Here is a 19494-nt window from a genome sequence, read left to right as displayed (position 1 = left end):
TGAATCACAGCCCTTTCATACCTGAGATTTCCCAACTGGCTCTCTCATTTGTGCCATAGAAGGAGCCAAGATGCTCTCGCTGCAGATAGCTGAAGAATTTCAGCTTAAGGGCAAAAATAAAATCAGTATAATCAGTTTATAAGTTCATTATTGTATCTAAACAGCCCCAGTTTGAGAACTTGTAGAGAAACATATTCCTGAGGAGGATATCACACCATTTTATGAGTTCTGCATATTTTCCTCTATGGAGTCAAGGGAAATATTGAGATAGAATTTTGTTTCTACAATAATCTCATTTCAATCTTATTAATCATATGACCTAGTTAGAGTTAATCTTGGCGTAAATACTCTCTTAAGACTTCAAGGATCTCCACTGAAATCAGGTAATTTAAAATTAGATTTCAGTTTCTCATGATAATGAAATATATATATAATAGAATAATGGAAGAAGAAAGAATGAAGAATGATTAATATACATTAGCTACATTAAATCATGACAATCTGAGAGAAATCTGAGTTGTAGCTATTCAGTACTTGTGAATCGTCACCTTCAGGAAAGCGAGGAGAAACATGTACAGGAGATGAAAAGGAAAACAAAGGGAAAGATGCAAAAGCAAAAGAAAGGGAAAACAAAAGGAAGAAGAGGGGAAGAAGAAGAGAGGATATTTATAAGCAGAAAAATTAATAAGCTGGGAAAAAAATAGAATATTCCCATGCCATAAGGAAAGTGCAAACTCACCAGGTAGATGAGCCATCTATATGAAATCCTGGACAACCAAGCAGTTTTCAAAAGAACATCTCAAAGTTGTCAGGAGATGAAAAAATTCTGTAGCAAATGATTTTGCCAGCTTCAGAGTAAAATAAGAATTAAGGAGTAGAAGATACATGAGGAGAAATGCAAAGCTCCAAACAAGACACTCAGACCTTTTGGTCATTTGCATTTTTCAAGAACTGTGACAAGACTCTAGGAAAAAAATGTATTTCAAACTGTTGCTGGAGGGTGCTACCTAATTATTACAGAGTCATATGTCAATGACTTCTTTGCAGACAGTAGCAGGGACTATTCCCATAAATCTAGCACAACCAACTAGCATCCCACAGTCCATATTAGGCCCAGCACAGTTTATATCGTGGCCACCCCTTGCATCAAGATTATTTATATGTAACACCTTAAAAAATATATAAATCATCATCAAAGCTGCAAATTTCACAAAGTCCAGGGGATTAAGTGAACACCAATTCCAGGAGTTCTTGGATGTATGGATTGCAATAATGGGGACATAATTTACTTTTCCAAAGTAAAGTGGCTAATTTGAGGTAAAATGATAAAAAGATTTTATGATTTTCAAAATGAAATCAAGGTATTTATGAAATCAAAAGGAAAATATGTTGTAGAACAAAGTTTGTTATATATATGCATTAACTATTTTATTTCTTACATGCAGCCCAAGAAAATTCATCTTCACGCAACACACTCAGGCAAGCCAATGTGATGGACACTCATGCTACAGGGTAAGTCATTACCTGTATGCTCTAATTTCATCAGTAAACTCCTGCTGTGTAGCATTAGTTTCAGTTTACTATATATAATGTTTAAAATCCAGTTACTCCAGGTGACTGTGACAAGAACTTCATCATGTTCATGTCGAATCAGTGACTAATTAATGTAATCTACTTGCTTAGCGTTGAATAAAAATTGACTTCTTGTGCTTAAACCTTCGTAGAGCTTTAACATTTGATTTCTATTTTATTCAGTAAATATCTATCCTTCAGGATACACATCACAGAATTACAATGACAATAGAAACATCTCTCTAAATTACATTCAAAACATACAGGACATATATATATATATATATATATACTTTTTTATCTTTTCTCTTGACCAAGCTCTTTGAAATAAATTAATATCACTCTATACTTGAGTGAGAAACTCACTTATTTTTCCTTGTCTGGGATGAATTAAATCTTTAGCACTGGTGAAGTCCCCATTGATTATTAGCATTTGGACTCTCAGTATCTTTTTTTAGCTCTACAGTTCAGAGGAAAGCAAACAATCTAGTAAAGAAAGACTAAAATAAACTAAATTGTAAAATATACTCTGTAAATATATAGGTTTTTAGAAATCTTTTGAAGCATAGAATTCAATCACCGGCCATTTTGTACAGTACACTGTAAAAGTATTTTTTAGTATGCTTGAATAATTAGCACTTTTCAACTAGCTTGCCTTAGAAAATCATTGGGCTTTTTTTAAGAACATTTTTATAATTCCAAACTTAAATTGTGTCATCTGTTCTTTCAAATGTTAGACCAAATATGTGTATTTCCCGATTATGGACAAGTAAATCTTGTCTTATTTTTCTCATGTACTCTGTGATCTAAATCCCCACATCAACTAGCAACTTCTTAACATCTTTTTGAGTTTGAACATATTTTTCCTGAACCTTTGAGCAGTACTGAGCATAGCATTGTTTATTCCTTAGATCATGTCCAAGTACATCCCACTAGTGGCTTGTTATTAACCAGGGAAGATGGTTTAATCTCTCAATTTTTCTACTGTTCTTTTGACTTCTAGGTTTCTATTGTGTATTCTTGTTGGTTGACCTATATTAAATTCTTTTTCACTTATAGGTTTCACTCTTCCTTCAAATTCAGTTTTCAAAATCACACAGTACTTTCTATGTTTCAGTATAATAGGTTTCCTACAGATTTTAATATCTGTGCAAAATCCTGTAGGGATTTATTGCTTCTGATGCCAAGAGGACTAACATAAATCAATAGGACATCGAGAATGAGAAATTTAGATGAAATTTAGATGAAATGATACAAATAGGAATGCAAAATAAAACGCTACTTCATTTCTTGCTATTTCCTGAAACTGTTTTATTACCAGCTTCATTTTTCTTATAGCTATCATGATTTCAGTATGTAATAGATATGGAATTTTTGTGAGGGCTTATTTAAAGGCTTTTGGAAATCTTTTCTCCAGTAAGAGTCTCCAAAGTTTCTTGCCATTGATTTAGACATCTACACAAACATGAATGAATAATGATTGTAGATATTTAAAAACACGGTTAAACTCTCCCACCATGGAAAAATAAATGTTTATAAAATTGACATGGTTCCCAGAAGTATTTCACTGTTTTAGTTTAATGATTGTTTTTACTATTGCATTTAGTATATATTTTATTTACTTTTAACATTGGGGTTGCTAAGTGTTGTTCAACAGTGTCTGGTAAAGCAGCAATCCAGACTTAATGTTTTTCCTAGGCTGCAGTCTTCATAATCTCACACAGTCTAACTACTTCTGACTAAATAGAAATTTAAAAATTCCTCTTCATGTTATTTGGGTGCATTAACTTATGAACAGCTTGCAGAGATATGAGTGTAAGACAAATATTTCTCATCCATACTGATATAGCTTCAGATTAGGTCCGTTGTGTTTTTTCCAAGCCTAACCATAGCATTATGTTAATAACTAAAATTTGACAGTACTGCTGCAGCTTTCATTACTGAATCTCTGCATATTAGAGTGTTACAAAGTTTGCAGTAGTCAATATTTTTGGACATTTTTGACAGGGACTGTCAGTCTTTGCCTACTTTAATATTTACTGCTGAACACTGATCAAGTTCTGAGTTAGAAAATATCTGTTTCTCATTTTAAAATATTTGTAAGGCAGAGATTTCACAAAATAAATGTTATTTTATTTTTATTTATTTATAATTTTTAACCACTAATGTGTACTAGAGCATAAGGAAGAGCTGTTGAAGAATCAGATAGTCACTTTGGAGATGAAATTTGTGCCTTACTTTGTCTTTTGAGAATTTTTAATGAATTTAATTTGCATCACTATGATTAATGAAGGAAGGCCATTCATTATTGATCTCTCATGAAAGGTCATGAAGGAAGAATGGCTGACTGCAATGAAGAACTTGAAGAACTAGTTGAGTGATACTACTGCTTGATTTGTGTGTGCCCATGCCTTGTGGTTAGGTTTAGATAATAGCCTTCCCCATAAAGTAGAAAATTTTGTACATGAATCTTTTCCCTGTTGTGTTTTTATATAGTGTCATTTCAAGATATATGACCACTGCTACCAAATGTAGTGTTACACAAATGCAACGGTGATTTCCTTATATTTTTAGCTTTTTCTTTCATTCTTAGAAATGAAGTTTCTTTTCCTATGAATCAACACAATTGCAAAAAATTTTGTGTTTCATATAAGAGCTCTATTAACATTAAATGAAAGACCATAAAAAATAAGCATTTAAAAACTATACATCTATGAATCATTCTGTATTTCTAAATGGCATAATAATTACAGGTTTTGGAGTACAGAGGTGGTTCAAGAAGCACTATTAGATCCAAAATACTTATCCAAAATTGTTCTGGATATTTTTAATTCTTTTTAATATTTCTCCTCACAATTGGACAGTAATTGATTTGAGAATATTTGATGTTGATTCACAAAGGAGAGATCTGCTAATTCCCTGTAAGAATCTGTTTTCTTTTTAGAGGGAGAGTCTATAAGCAATGATACATCTGTTGGTCATACATCAGGTATCATCTACCTCTGTTAAAACTGTTGATCACATGAAGTTATCTTAGGGTTAACTACAGGTTACTAATGTGGGAATTGATTAGCACAAGGTTTATAGAAGCTATTATTGGTCCTAAGTTTGAATTGAAATTGCTCCTTGCTTGCAAAACATGCCTTAAGAATTCTTTGAGAAGAGCTAGCATCATGGAAGCACAAACTTCTTGATTTCTGTTTATTTTCATTCTAATATATTAAAATTTGTTCTAAAATCATGGTAGATATCTCTTGTTCACTGTTACTAGTGACAGAACCAATTTTAGAATACATATTTAAACTCACCCAGGAAATAGTAATTGCCCCAAAAATTCAAGGGAGTTAGAGAAACATTTATTTTTCAAAAACATTTCTAATATTCATATTTCAAAATGTCTTCTTATAAAGATATTTAATCAGATTTACATTTCAATATCAGAGAGCTATCATGTTTGCTGAAAGACTGGTTAGTATAAACACAGCTGATATTTTTTTACAGAATTTCTGTGTTATAATAGTCTGTGGTGGTAAGATCACACTTTGCTTTTGAAAGCATGTAGGATTGACCTAACGTTTTCATCAGAGTCAAGTTACTGATACAAACAGTAACAGCGTTTGGTCAGTACTGAACACTTGCAAAAATCCCACCTAAGTACATGACTGAGTTGTACAGGACTGTATATTTTTAGCTCATCCTCCTTATGTGTATACAAGTGCTTAAGGTAGGCAATTTTAAGGACACTTCCCATTGCCTACTAGTGCTGTTATCATCAGCTCCAGCAGTGTGCCCTGGTGGCAAAGAGGGCCAATGACATTCTGGGATGCATTAAAAAGAGCGTAGCCAGCAGGTCAAGGGAGGTGATTTTAGATTTTAGAATATTACAGTAGTGTGTTATAAAGAAACATTTTCTGAAGCTTGATATATACTATCTGTTTAAACTTGTGTTTGTACAAATTTTCAGTATTATAAATTGATTTGTGCTGTTGTTTAATACTACGGTGAAAACTAATGTTAAGTATAAGAATTTTAATGGTTCTAAAGCAATTACTTCTCTGTAGTCATTTTTTAACCAAAGTCTGCCTGTACTGAATAAAAATATCTGTTCAGAAACACTATTAATACTGTTATAAAAAACACTATCATAAACCATAGTTAAGCAAGGCTGCTAAAAAATGGGTTCAGAAGAAAACTCACAGTTCACCAACTGAAGAAAATCATAATGCAGGTTGATCAGGATTAGGGACTATATTCAATAACATAATACAATAATCTGGAAAAAATATATTTAACAATGCAGTGAATTGCATTCAGTGAAAGAATTCTCAAATTAAAAATTTATAAAATATGAATCATGCATAAATAATAACACCATAGAATTTTATCAGTTATTATTTTAGGATAAACAAGATTAATTATAACAAGATTAATTCCAACATAGTTAACATATTTTTCGAGGGAAGTTTTTCATAATGTTGTTCCATCTAGTCATGTAATGAATTGGGAATATTTTGAATATGTCTGTAATACTGTGTATATTTATATTTATAAATAAAACACTATAAAAACATCAAATTTAAAATGTTTAACATTGAGTAAGAAAAGACAGGTGTTTTATAAAAAAAATATTGTAAAATTATGTGTGCACGGTTATACAATTTGAACTATATATGATCCCTTTTCTACAGAAGTACTCCCAACACCCCAGTTTAGTTATTGCATGAATGATTATCAAAAATTTAGGATATGCTTCTCAAAATCTCAGAAATGAGAATGTTGTTTAAATTTAATTGCTGTCATACATCTGATGTTAAACTGCTTTTTGTATATAACTTTTTTTGTATATATTGTGGAAATACAGTGGAAAGAGAGCATATTGTTTCCTCCAAATGCAATATGCCAGTATATGGAAGCCAATGACCTAATGACTTATGAGCAGCTGATGGCAGTAGTTATTTACTGTTTTAGCACTGTGCTGCGATGGATTTATGCTTTTGTCTATTCATAAAGGTATCAGAGAATATGCACAAGCTAATTAATGGCTGATCTAAATCCTATTTGTTTACTTTTGACATTTGTGTGCAGTCTTCTCATCTTGTAGTTGAATTTCTCAGTAAGAAACAATAGGGAAGGTGATCTCAATGCTGTGCATTGCTGGAGACATAATACATACCTTTATAATCCTTACATGTTGCTACCTTTCATAAAATAGATATCTACAGTGCACTTTTGGAAGGTAGAAGAATAATAAAGGGGATGTAGGCACTTCAGAAAACTACTGTGCCATATATAGCATCATATGTGCTGATGGATAAGACCTAGTGTTAACAGCAGATACAATACAAGGAGGAAATAAATTGCTGGAACTAGTATGTTTGAGGGAAGAGTATAGACAGTATCAATAATATAAGTTTATCTGTTGGAATTATACCAGTGCACTCTAAACATTCTTCATAGTAATTCTGAGGAAATTGCAATGCAGTTTAAGGTTTCTGTGATAACACTTCAAAAGAGTATGCAATTGAATTGTACCTTGCTATACAATATACACCTGTTCTGTGTCATGACTGCAGTAGGGAAAGTACTAGAGAAATGATTTTTGAAGTTTAATTAGGTAAATAACGTGCAGAATTTTTTAAAGGAAAGACAAATATAATTGGTGCTACATGTCATTTAATGCAAATATTTTTTCCCTGTACCTTTTACCTGATTCCCTTCCCTCCCCTCCCTAAATGAAAATTTACACACAGAAACATTTGAGGACTATTGATTGAAAGACACATGTTCCCATTTTTTAACTAGCATTGTCATAATCAAAAATCCAGACAAAGGATGATACTACAACTTTATTCTGTTCACCACTAAAAAAGTTATATGCACACTCTAAATACTCAGATTTAATAGCAGCCAAGCAAGATAATAATTTAACAAATGTCACAAACTTCAATTTGAGTTCCTAGAAATCATATATTTCTGATGACCAGAAGTTCACAAATAGCTTCAGAATATGAAGAATAAATCCTAGACTATTATTAATACCATTATGTAGGTCTCTATCACTATTTTTGATTCCAAAAGTTAAAAATATAAGAATGTTCTCTGCTTATGTAAATGTATCTTACAAAAATATTTCTTGTCACTCTCACTGATCTGAGTGAATTGTAATTGCAGTTTGACCATATTTACTAGTAGTTTTCACAGACATTCAGCATGTTATGATGTATGAAGAACAAATATTCACAAAATGTTTTCAGAAATTGTAAACTTTCAAACACTCATTAAGGCAAATTTCAAGTTTGCAATTCACACAGTGCTCAGTATAAAGTTGCATGAAAGTTATATAATCAAGCCCATGAAAATTATCAACATTAAATAATCATGCAACCAAACACACCTTGAAAGATGTGAAGATACAAGCCACATATTCTAGTTTAATTTCTTGACCAATTAGTATAGGCAAAACTGTATAAAATGAGAACTGTCTGTTAGACTGTAATATTAACCATTTAATTCACATTTTATCTGATTTGGTTCTTCAGTCCTTATTCAGATAATAGAAACTCTAGTCACAAAAAACAAAACAAAACAAAAAATAAAACAGAAAACTGAATTTTCAAGGACATATTTGATTATCATTATTTTCTAAGGAAAAAATTAAAAAAATGATAGATTCCTTGCATCTGCTTGAGAATACTTAATATGTGAAACATGTATTTTATTCTTTTACTCACCAGTGATGCTGGTTTCTAGTGACCACATCCTCTGGCTTTACTGACTTTTCTATTGGAATTCGGTAGCTACATATCTCAGAGGAGGCTGTTGTCATCCAATTCAAGACAGGGTCGTCATTCATTAAAATAATCTTTAACTATTGTTCACACATATTTCACTATCTTTCTGCTTCTCCAGTGCCTGTGAGTAGAGGTTTTCAAATGCTTCTCTCCGAAGGTGAAATATAATTGCTAATCTGACAGGATTTTGTTAGTGTAGGAAATTATTCATATCCAGGGAGCAGTTACAATCTTCTGATAATAAAAGTGCCATTGGCACTCAGGACAAAGACAGGTGTTGTGTTTTCTCATCTGCCAGTGCTGTAATGTTAAAGCTGTCATCCCCTTTGCTGCACAAACATTTGTATGCTCTTTCCTTTAGTTCTACCAGTAAAATTACTCTCACTCCTACTGACCTGTTGTGCACCCACTACTATCATTTCCATCATATACAGAATTTTCAATGTAACTTGTCATTATTTTCTTTAGTGCGTTATTTTACATAGTTGTTAAATTTTTGGGAACTTCTGAATTTGTCTGATGTTAAATAGAAATGTAAATGTTTTAAAATTTGTTTCAGTTTTGACAAATTTGATGTTTATTAAGAATTTTTTTTTACCACTTAATTTTGGATTCCGATCTTAAGATTTAATCCCTTCATTTTGAATATACAGACAAGATGAACTTTGTGATATCAACATACTGTACTTTACAGTGATTACCTTTTGATGATGTTTGGCCTTTTCTGAAAAACAAAACAAAATTAAAAGCGTAATAAATCCCCAAGAATTATTTAGTGCAAGAGATGATCCTTGTTTATTAATTGTCATGGTAAGTGTATGTGGCATGCTAAGGTTTCACTTAATTTACTACCTTTAATAATACATCTGTGTACAGGAGGAAGATAAATCTAATGTCAAGTCTAATGCCAGGATTCAAAAGATGACTGTGAGGTAGGAGAGGCACTTGTAGTGAGATAACATAGGAGATATTAAATGAGGTTAAGAGAACTTGCATTATAACAAACATACAACAAACACAGCTGTAATCATGATGCACAGCTGCAATACCATGGATAGGTCCTGGAAATTGGGGATCTATCCAAGGTAAAGGAGAAGAAACAATTAGCAACCGAAATGAAGAATACATTGTCAGTGTAGGGGAGTAATTTCATTTCAAAGGCCACCTAAAAAACCCGATTAAAGTCAGTGAAGGGTACCATAGAGTGCAAAATGTTTCTGGGATGGTAAGACACTACTTCCTTGAGTCTTTTGACAATTTTATCAAGGTCAAATGTGATTTTTAAAGGATTTGTAAATCTGTAAGCTATTTCTTTCAGTATTTATTCTTGGATATTTTATGTCTAAAGCACTCATACAGACAAACTGTACATACAATTAGATCATAGAAGATATTTAGAAGAGAGTATTACAGCCATTACCAAGAATAACTATAGGTGAAACATGTTAAAAAGAAGCATACTATAAAAAGCTGTGCATTTTTATAAATTTGATCAATATATAAGTGCAATAAGTTTTTACTTAGGTTTAAAGTGGAGAACTGACTGACAGAAGATAGAAATAAAGAGAGATTTTTGAAAGAGATCAATATTTAATGTTCCTTTGATTATAGGTCAAAGTTGGAGGTTATTTCAGCAGTAGAAATAAATCCACTGGGGTAACGTGTCCTGTGTGTACTAACAGGAGGGAAACAAACAATAATAACTAAGAAAGTAGTGTTAGAAGGGACTGCATATAAAACAGAGAAGGGCTTAGGTATTTCTCATTAGGGCTTATGTATTCCTCAAAGGTCGTAGTGTCTTTACTTAGTCATCAACATAGAACACTGCATTATGTATTATTATGAAGGAAATAACAAAAAGAATAACAACTGCAAAGTCGTTAGATTGTTACCTAGGGTGAGATCAGAGGATATTACTGAGGGATTAAAAGTGTCTCGTAATGTCAACTTGTCTTTAATTAGCACGAGGGTTTTAATCAATGAAACAGAAAAAGTAAATGACATAGAAAAAGTAAAGGCCATCTTCTGACTATTTTACAACCCTTTTACAATATTTCTGTCAGAGATGTTTATCTTCTGCTTATTTCCTAACCTTCTTTTGTGTGGGCATGTGTTGCTTATAATTTAACTGTTTTTATTGATATTTTGAACACATACTGATATTGTTAAATAAATTCATACAGTTGCTGGAATATCACAGGTATTGCAGTCTTGCAAAAGCATACTCACATACGCAGCCCTGGGAAATATAATGGAGTAATAAAAGCCAGAATTTCTGACTGAACATTTTTCTTCTGTCAAATTTCTTTTGTAATTATTTTTCAAACTATTTTGCATTTAACTAATGCCGGGTGTCACCTGAAACAGTGTTTCATATACTCTTGCACCTTACATTTCTTCAAATTGTCATACATCGTAAAAAACAATAAAAATATCATGTACAGTTCAACATAATTCAGGTAATGTCTTCTGCTGAATATTCAGAAATATCCAGTATTCTTATAACATAAGTAACCTCTGTGAGGTTATTATTTCTGCAGAATGCAAAATTACTGGTTTCCAGGGATATGAAGGTGTGGTCAAGACAACTGCTAAAAAAATGAGAAGTATTAAATATTGTTCCCTAATAAAACATTATACATCATAAATTATTTAATATGAGAACTGTTTTTATACATACATGCATACAAATAATTCACATTACTTTTATCTTACTATTTGGTATTCTGTTTACATAGATTGGATAAATAGATTTTTTAATGATGTAAAAAAACACTGTGAATATAACGATTTCTTTTGCAATAAAAATGCAAACTGAAGAGAAGGGAAATAAACAGAAGTGGGCAATCAGCACAAATAAACTTTCTTCTCTAGTCCTGCTGACAGTCAGGAATGAAATAATTAGAGGTGGATGTACCAAAATTCAGCACTTCCACTAAACTGTTCCAAAGGAAATGACAGGATTGATGGAAAATAAGATAAAGCTCTTATTGTTGACTGTTAATAACATTCATGTTAGAACATTTCAGTGTATTTCTATAATTTATGGTGTCCTTCAAAATATTTCTTTTTCTTTTTCCTTTAACTCTTTGTTTTAATAACCTTTGAATATACTAACCTTTAAGAAAAAATCAAGCTGCCATTATTTGGAGATTCAACAAGGTCTAAATAAGAGATTTCACAGTGCATTCTTGTCAGTTAAACATGTTATTTAAACATGAAAAGTAAAAGGACAAAACCAACAACAACAATAAAAAAATCTTGATGTGAATTGTCTTCTGTGATTCTAGCTGCATATCATAGAATCATAGAAACATAAAATGACTATGGGACCTCAAAGATCATCAAGTTCCAGCCCTCCTGCCACAGGAAGCATTGAATACAACCTTGCACGACGTTCACAAAGTGGTCTGAACTTATTTTGCTGAGATTTCTCACTCAGAAGCAAAAAATGCTATAAAAGAGGTCATAAATCCTCAGGAGCATAGGAACCACTGGAAAAGTAGGTCACCTGGAGCATACATCTGCTCTTCTCTTATTATGTGTAGGTGCACCAATCAACACTAGTGATACGAATATAGCACTATTCCCTAACTGAGACTTAGTGTTTGTGCTTGAACACATCTTCAATTAGTTTTTTTTTCTGGAAATATTAGACAGTTAAATCAGTGATTGATTACTTCTAGTGACTATTTTTCAATTTGTACCTGTGGCTGAATGGCCAAGAATTAGTGGTGACCCAGGCAGAATCTTCCATTATTTAGAGACAGTTATAAGGGTTCCTGGACATGGTGGAGGGTACAACTCTTCATGTCTGGTGAATATGTCCAATATCAGAGAAATTGTTAGCATGAAAGTTTAGAAGATAATCTGTAGAAAGTTCTGTGTTTTGTCTCTCCCTAACCCACCTCTTTATGACATCATGGGGGAATAATCCAGTATAGCTGTGGCTGAGACTAATATTCAACTCCTGACTGAAAACTGACTTTATTAATGTAGAATTAGAAGAGTCATAATGGCAAAAGTTTAGATATGTTAGTAGAGAAGCATCTGTGCATCCGAAATGACAGAAAATTTGAAATATAATTAAAATAAATATAATACACAAATTGCTGCTTATCAATTTTAACAGTGTTCTTAAATTTAGTGGAAATCTACATTTGTGTTTTCATTTCTTTTGAAGTTGGAGCAGAACATCTCTTGTTCTCTGCCCTCTGCCATTTCTACAGACACAACAAAATGAAAACCAGATGCTACAACACTTGATGATGTCATCCAGGTTGCACTGTTCATCAGATCAAATTATTTCTTACATCTGGTCAAGGCTTTTGTTCAACACTCCAGAATTTTACTGAAAGTAAATGAATTCATGAGACTTACAGCTACTTCTGTCCACAAAGAGAACCTTGATAAATGCGTGTTGGATGGACACTTGGAGAAACCTCCCACAAAACAATAAAATTATTGCTGTTTAGCTTTCTGTGTTAATCGAACCAGTCTGTGTAACGTGTTACTGATTCATCTTTGAATAGAGGGAGGAGTAAGAAATAGGAGGACCCTCAGATCCTCTCTCATTTCTATCCCTAACCTTCCCTCATCAAAGCTGGTCTTTTATCATGTTTCTTTATAACTCATCCTGTCTAATTTTGGTTATATCTATAAATAACTCACAACCTCTCTGGGCAACCTGTTGCAATGCTTAACCACCCTGACAGTGAATAAATATTTATTTTCATCTGATTGTAACCTCTCAGTTTACAAATACTTTCTTCTCTCTCTGTTTTGGCTAAAACTGCATTTCAAAATAATATTACGAATCTTGTGTTTGCTAAACTTATTCTAAGTAGCTCAAATTCCCACGAGTCAAGATTTTGTACATAATATTCATTTTGTGAATGTCATGATTTTTTAGAAATAAGAGGAGTCAAATGAGTCATTCAAGACTCATCTTTCCCATGTTTTGGGAGCAATACGTAGAAGTGACCTAGTTGTGTTGGAAAGGCAAAAGAGAGGTAGAAGTAAATGACCAAGGAGGGTAGAAAAACAACAGAAGAAATTACCCCAGATGTTCCACAAACTATAGAAAATGCACTGAATAAAGATAGTGATTGTTATACAATTAAAATTTTGTCCCAGAAATAAGTCCTAGTTCTCTTGAGTCTGCATGTGTGTATGTGCATAAACTTGAAAGCTAAAGATGTTAAAGCAGCATGTTTTTGATTGATGGTTTTCTGATTACCAGGTAACCAGCAGGCATCTGCTGCTTTCATCTCAGCATCTCTGATTGCCATTTTGAAGAGACTTATTTGCTGCTGTCGGATCATTATACCATGTTTACAGTTAGATTTGCATTATCACTGTCACTTGTGAAACTAGTTTAGAAGACATTTCTTGAGTCTTTGTGATGGTGTATATATGCACCATTTTACAGCCCCTGTATCAATGAGCTCATTGCCATCTCAAATGTCAAAAGTCAAACTCTGGTTTTATGCCTACCTTATAAAACCTCTTATTATGGCTTTCACATGAATAACTACAGCTCTATTGTGCCTAGCTGCAATGTATTGAATAATTTAATGACATGCAACTCTACACACTGAATTTTTGCAGCCATTAAAGTATTATTATCTTATGCCATCTGCCTGTATCTTGTTGATTTTCTACTTGAACATTTCAGAAGGAAATTTTCAAATTTTCTTTGAGAACGCCATGCCAATGAATTTACTCACAGTACCAGAAACAACAGTAAGGCATCCAGCATTCTTTAAAATTGCAATGAAAATTACTGCAAAGAACAGAGGAAACTGATGATCTGAAATTAAGTTTTTAAAAGCTTTATGCAGAGGGCATTAAGATGATTTCCTGTGATTCTTTCCCAAGATTCATGACTTGGCATTATGCTGGTTTGTAACAAAATGAATAATCCCCTTCAAATAACTCATGAGGAGATAATTGTTTCCATTATTTTGCAGATGGTAAACTGCTGAGAGACTGGGCTAAAATTTTAAAGGGGGAGAAAGTGAGAAAGTGTTTCATAGAACAGACATCAATGACTTCTCTTTTCCTCTCTTCTTGAACAGAAGCATTATCTAAGATCTAATTGGTTGACATTCTGATAATAATGCTTGCATCTATTGCCAGACAATATCAGATCCACCCCCCAAAAAAACCCCGAAAACAACAAAAACACACACGCAAAAAAAAAAAAAAAAAAAAAAAAAGACAACCTCTTACTAATGTATTTCATTGTAGTCTTGTTTGTGTCTTCATCATCATGATAATCCCCTTTGGAAGCTCACAGCTTTTACTGTCCCATGCTGGTTTATCTTGTCTCTTGAGTATTTACTACTTGTTTTCAGAAGAAAATGCTGAAAAAAAATTATTTTTCATGCACTGAAGTTCTTCTGGTTCTATTATTAAATACATATTTTCAGAGATGCATAGTTTTACGTTCAGTGAAATCTTCTGGTCTCCAACTATAGCTGGGGCTACTGCTCAAATGGGTTATACAGATTGTTTTATGCCTTGGATCTAACCTGCATACTGCACGCTTCATGACATAATTACTATAGTTACTATTGCTATTGCTATGGTTGCTATTTATTATGCTTAACTATGACTATGCCTGTGACAGTTACATAATTACTATTTACATAATTGCCATACTACTACTATGTTTACTGCCTAATTATATCCTGCAAGTTTTTGCCAGTTTATGGTTCTGATAATCTTGCCTAGAGTTAGCTCTAGTTACTGTCATTGTGCTGACGTTTTGTTTTTTATGTGCATGAAAGACAGGTAAATTCACTTTAAAAATAGGGAGCTTTGACTACCTAATTTTTACTTATAATGTTGTTATGGAAAATACCAAAAAGGATGCTCATTTTCAGAGCAGTGTGCTTACCAGTGAGAAGGCTCTGATTTTCTACAATAAATCTATAAAGTAAATGTGACAAGGTACGTTAACCTTAGTGCACTTTGCTGCTGCTTTGAAACATGAAGTGGGTAGGAGATATTCTCCAAAAGAGTCAGCTGAGCAGTTTTGCTAGGTCTACGAGAATCTTTTCTTCAGTCACTCTTACACAAACAAGTAGTTTTCAGACAACTGAACAAAGAAGCCTTTGGTTAACATATGTTCTACTTTGTCTTCTACCTGTATTAAAGACATTTGCCCGCTAATATCATATCTATGCATAAAACAATATGGTAAATTGTTACTGAGTGTTTTATGGGAAAGTAAATGAAACATTATTGTAGTTATAGCGATGTTATTTTTGCATATATGAAGTATATACAGAACATCAACTAATTTATTCTGGGAAGTCATGCAAGTATATCACTTTATATCGTATAGAATATCATTATTCAATATTTTACATTTTGCATTTTGGATTAAACATTTATATCGTAATTGTGTACTGTAATGACTATCCCTACCTCATGTATAATTAAGTACTTCCACTGTATTGCTCTAATCAACACATCTGACAGAGAGTTCTGAGAAGATTCCAGTCTCTGAAGACAGTGCTTTATAAGGGAACAGGACAAAGTACAACTCTGTCTAAGAAAATAAATGGATTATTCTGATTTATCTTGCTGTGGGCAGAGAAGAATGACTGTGCTTAAAGTTTTCACTGGGAACAGTCACTGACAGATCATCCTAGCTATGTTCATCATTGCATTTGTGTTCTTTGGAAATGTGAATTATCTGACAAAGGGAAAAGCCATGCTAAAATGTGGATAGCCATAGAATCCATACTAATTCATCTCATGTCATGATACAGACCATTTTTTCATCAAATTTTAATTTGCCACCACTCTGTTTTTGAAGATATAGAGCCATGATTCTCTCTTCCCTCTCAGTTCAAGTGGATTAACAAAGGAAAATGACTTTCCAGCAAAAAAGTGATTAGGTGTTGTTGAACCCTTGTCAATGGTTATGATGAAGTTTGAAGATCTTGAACGGGATACCTGCCCCCGAGGTGTCACAGAAGGAGTGGCATACAAAATGTTCCTCAATACATGGAAGATAGAGTCCAGCTTCACCTAGTGATCAGTCTGTGATGGATTTGCTATTTCCTTGGATATTTTGGAATTGAATTGGCTCGTGCAGCAGAGTATGTGAAGAGTAACTCTGGCAAAATGTAGAGTATCTAAGCAAGAGGAGAATGAGACCATATATAAGAGGGGAGAAGTAAAAGGCCACAGGGATATTGTAGTTTTATGGCTCTTCAAAGCATGCAAAAAATAAATTTCCTTTGTTATTTTAAGCGTGTAAGTTGCTTTAAAGTTTAAACATTTTTAAATGATGATGGGACACTGAGATGTTTGTTATTGTATGAAATACAGGAGGAGCCAATTGCTGAATGTGAAGAACTCTCTCTCTGGGATTTGTTCTTGTTTTATGCTTCTTCATGCATATTTACTATTATTGGAAGTCTTATGTTCAAAAATCATTTTTTTAAATTTGCAGACAACAAGTTGTGAGGGAGTGTCAATCTGCTGGAGTGAAGAATGGCAGAGGGACCTGAATAGGCTGAGTTGATGGGACAAGGTAAACTGCATGTGTTTCAAAAGGGCCAAGTGTTGGGTCCTGCATTTTGGTCACAACAACCCCAGTCAATCCACCAGGCCTGGGGAAGAGTGACTGGAAAGCTGCCTGTTGGGAAGGGACCTTGATATACTGATGGACTGAATATAAGCTAGCTGTGTGCCCACGAGGCCAAAAAGCCCAATGGCATCCTGGCTTCTCTCAGAAATGGAGTGGTAAGGACTAGGGAAGTAATCCTGCCCTGTACTCTGCTCTGTTGAGGCCCCACCTCAAGTACTGTGCTCAGTTTTGGGCATCTCAATACAGAAATGCCATTGAGGTGCTGGAGCAGGGCCAAATAAGGACAACAAGGCTTGTGAAGGGCTTGGAGAATATGCCCTATGAGAAGTGAACAGAGAAATTGGGTCTGTTTAGTCTGGGGAAAACGAGGGTGAGGGGAGATGTTATTGCTCTCTTTAAATCCCTGAAAGGTGGTGGCACTGAGAGCGGGGTTGGTCTCTTCTCACTGGTGACAGGTGACAGTACAAGGGGAAATGGCCTCAAGTTGTGTCAGGGGAGGTTTAGGTTGGATGCAAGGACAAATTTCTTTACAGAAGGGGTTGTTAAGCACTGGAATAGGCTCCCCAAAGAAGTGGTTGAGTCACTATCCCTGAATGTATTTAAAATCCATTTAGATGTGGTGGTCAGGGACATGATCTAGTGGTGGATTGTTAGAGTTAGGGTGGTATAGGTTGGTGCAGTTGGACTTGATGTTCTTGAAGGTCTTTTCCCACCTGAGCAACTATATGATCCTACCATTCTTTGATATTAGGCAGTAAAATACATATTTGCATATTGCAATATAAATTTCACTTTACAAGTTTCACCTGTATTTTTTTTTTAAGATTTGTTACGTCTCATTTAACTTTTGTTTACTTAGGAACTTTGAAACTTCACAAGTATCACAGTCACATGCCATAAAAAACAAACAAACAAAATAACAACTGAGGATCTCACTTCCTGAGGATCTGTGAACTGCAGTTCAGAGTGTAGAGAAATAAACAGTGTTTCAGAATCTTTCAAAGTAAATCCCTCATGGGAATATTTTTGCTTGTTGTGTTGGTTGATTTTGTATATATATATACATATGCATATATAAGAAAAATAAACCATATAGATTTGGAGTAGGAGATCAAGCAAAATCAGCTAAGTGTCAGGTCCTGATACTTGTTCATTTCTGAGCATTTTAGATGTCTGAATACCTATACACACAGAGATTTTCTCGTTGCAATAGTAATAGAGAAAGCATCATACATAGGTTCTGAAATATTATTTCTGTTTCTCTACGTGCTTCAGATTGAGCAGAATCTTGCTGCAGTTCCTTGTTATCTGATCTGCTCAGCTTGTTCCTAAAGAACAAACAAATAAAAACTTGATAACTAATCTAACTAAACAAATAACAAAATAGCAACAACAAAAAATCTTCTGAATTCCAGGAACTGAGCAAGTATATATGATATCATCAATCTGCATTTGCTTACTCAGTGAACTGAATTTTTATTTTCTCATCTCCTTTGGGTTCTCACAAATATACCAGAGCTTCAGATAAAAGAAGTGTCATTTTTCTTCAACATTAAGGAACCCCACATTTCTTCACAGGTTGCAAGATGCTGTGAATAGAGATATGATTTATATTCTTCTCAGCCATTAAGATCAGTAGTATAATACATACTGCCCACAATTCTTGACAAAATCTAGGCAAACATTCAAAATTCTTAGCAACATAAAGTGTATTGATTAAATCCGTTTTTAATTGGAGTATCATGTTGAAGAACAAGGATCAGATCCTATACTGGTAAGTTTATTATCTAATCTAGTAATTTAATTAGCAGCAACTGATATATAATCACCTCCATAAGTATTGTTTTTTATTTCAGACACAGTAGCCATATAGTAGTGATATATAAATAATATGTAGATACATATATATAATGCAAATTTCATATCTAATTTAAAAAAAAGATGATCTCTTAGCATAATATTCACAAAAGCACATATGGGATGTTCCTTTCCTGTATCATTTTGAATGCTGACTGAAAGATGGTACTTTTAGTGAAAATCATGCAAATGGTTATTTGTTTTTTGTGGGATACAAGAAGGTTGTTTTCTGAACAGTCAGGGCTTCTGCTCTTAAGCTGGTCTTGTTTTGTAACGCCATTATAATAGAGCTTGATCTCTGAACAGAATATTTCCCTTCCTTTCTGTTATTTCATTCATGCAAAAAAATAGATGGCAGTACAATGCATGGAAAGTGTTCAACTAACATAACATTTAGTTTAAGCATCAGGATTATACAAGCCTGAGTTGTGAGAAAAAATCTATGAAAAAGTTGCATTGAAATCATTTACAAAAAACAGCAGTGTGTCATCAGAAGCACAGGTCACTGCAAATGACACTGGCAATCCTAAAAATAAGTGTTTCCCCTTCCCTTTAACACTTTACAATATAAATCTAAGTGAATATATAGATTTTGTGAAAATGAGGTACAAGTAACTGACCCTAAACTGAAGTTATACAGATGGTGATATCCTCAAATGCTAT

The 19494-nt window shown here is 33.4% G+C and overlaps 1 protein-coding gene across 1 annotated transcript in view; it reads left to right on the top strand.

Moving 5' to 3' along the window:
• CCNH (cyclin H) overlaps positions 1-18100 on the top strand; it is a 475189-nt gene extending 457089 nt beyond the window's left edge. The window contains exon 9 of the mRNA XM_065740532.1: positions 18091-18100. The gene's annotated coding sequence lies outside the window, so the exon portion shown is untranslated. The remainder of the gene's footprint in view (positions 1-18090) is intronic.
• The last annotated feature ends 1394 nt before the right edge of the window (positions 18101-19494 follow it).

The sequence above is a fragment of the Cyrtonyx montezumae genome, unplaced genomic scaffold (genome assembly GCF_038088225.1).
Source record: "Cyrtonyx montezumae isolate F1298 unplaced genomic scaffold, pur_monq_1.0 scaffold_27, whole genome shotgun sequence".
NCBI classification, from domain to species: domain Eukaryota; kingdom Metazoa; phylum Chordata; class Aves; order Galliformes; family Odontophoridae; genus Cyrtonyx; species Cyrtonyx montezumae.
This window is presented reverse-complemented; position numbering and strand designations above follow the sequence as displayed.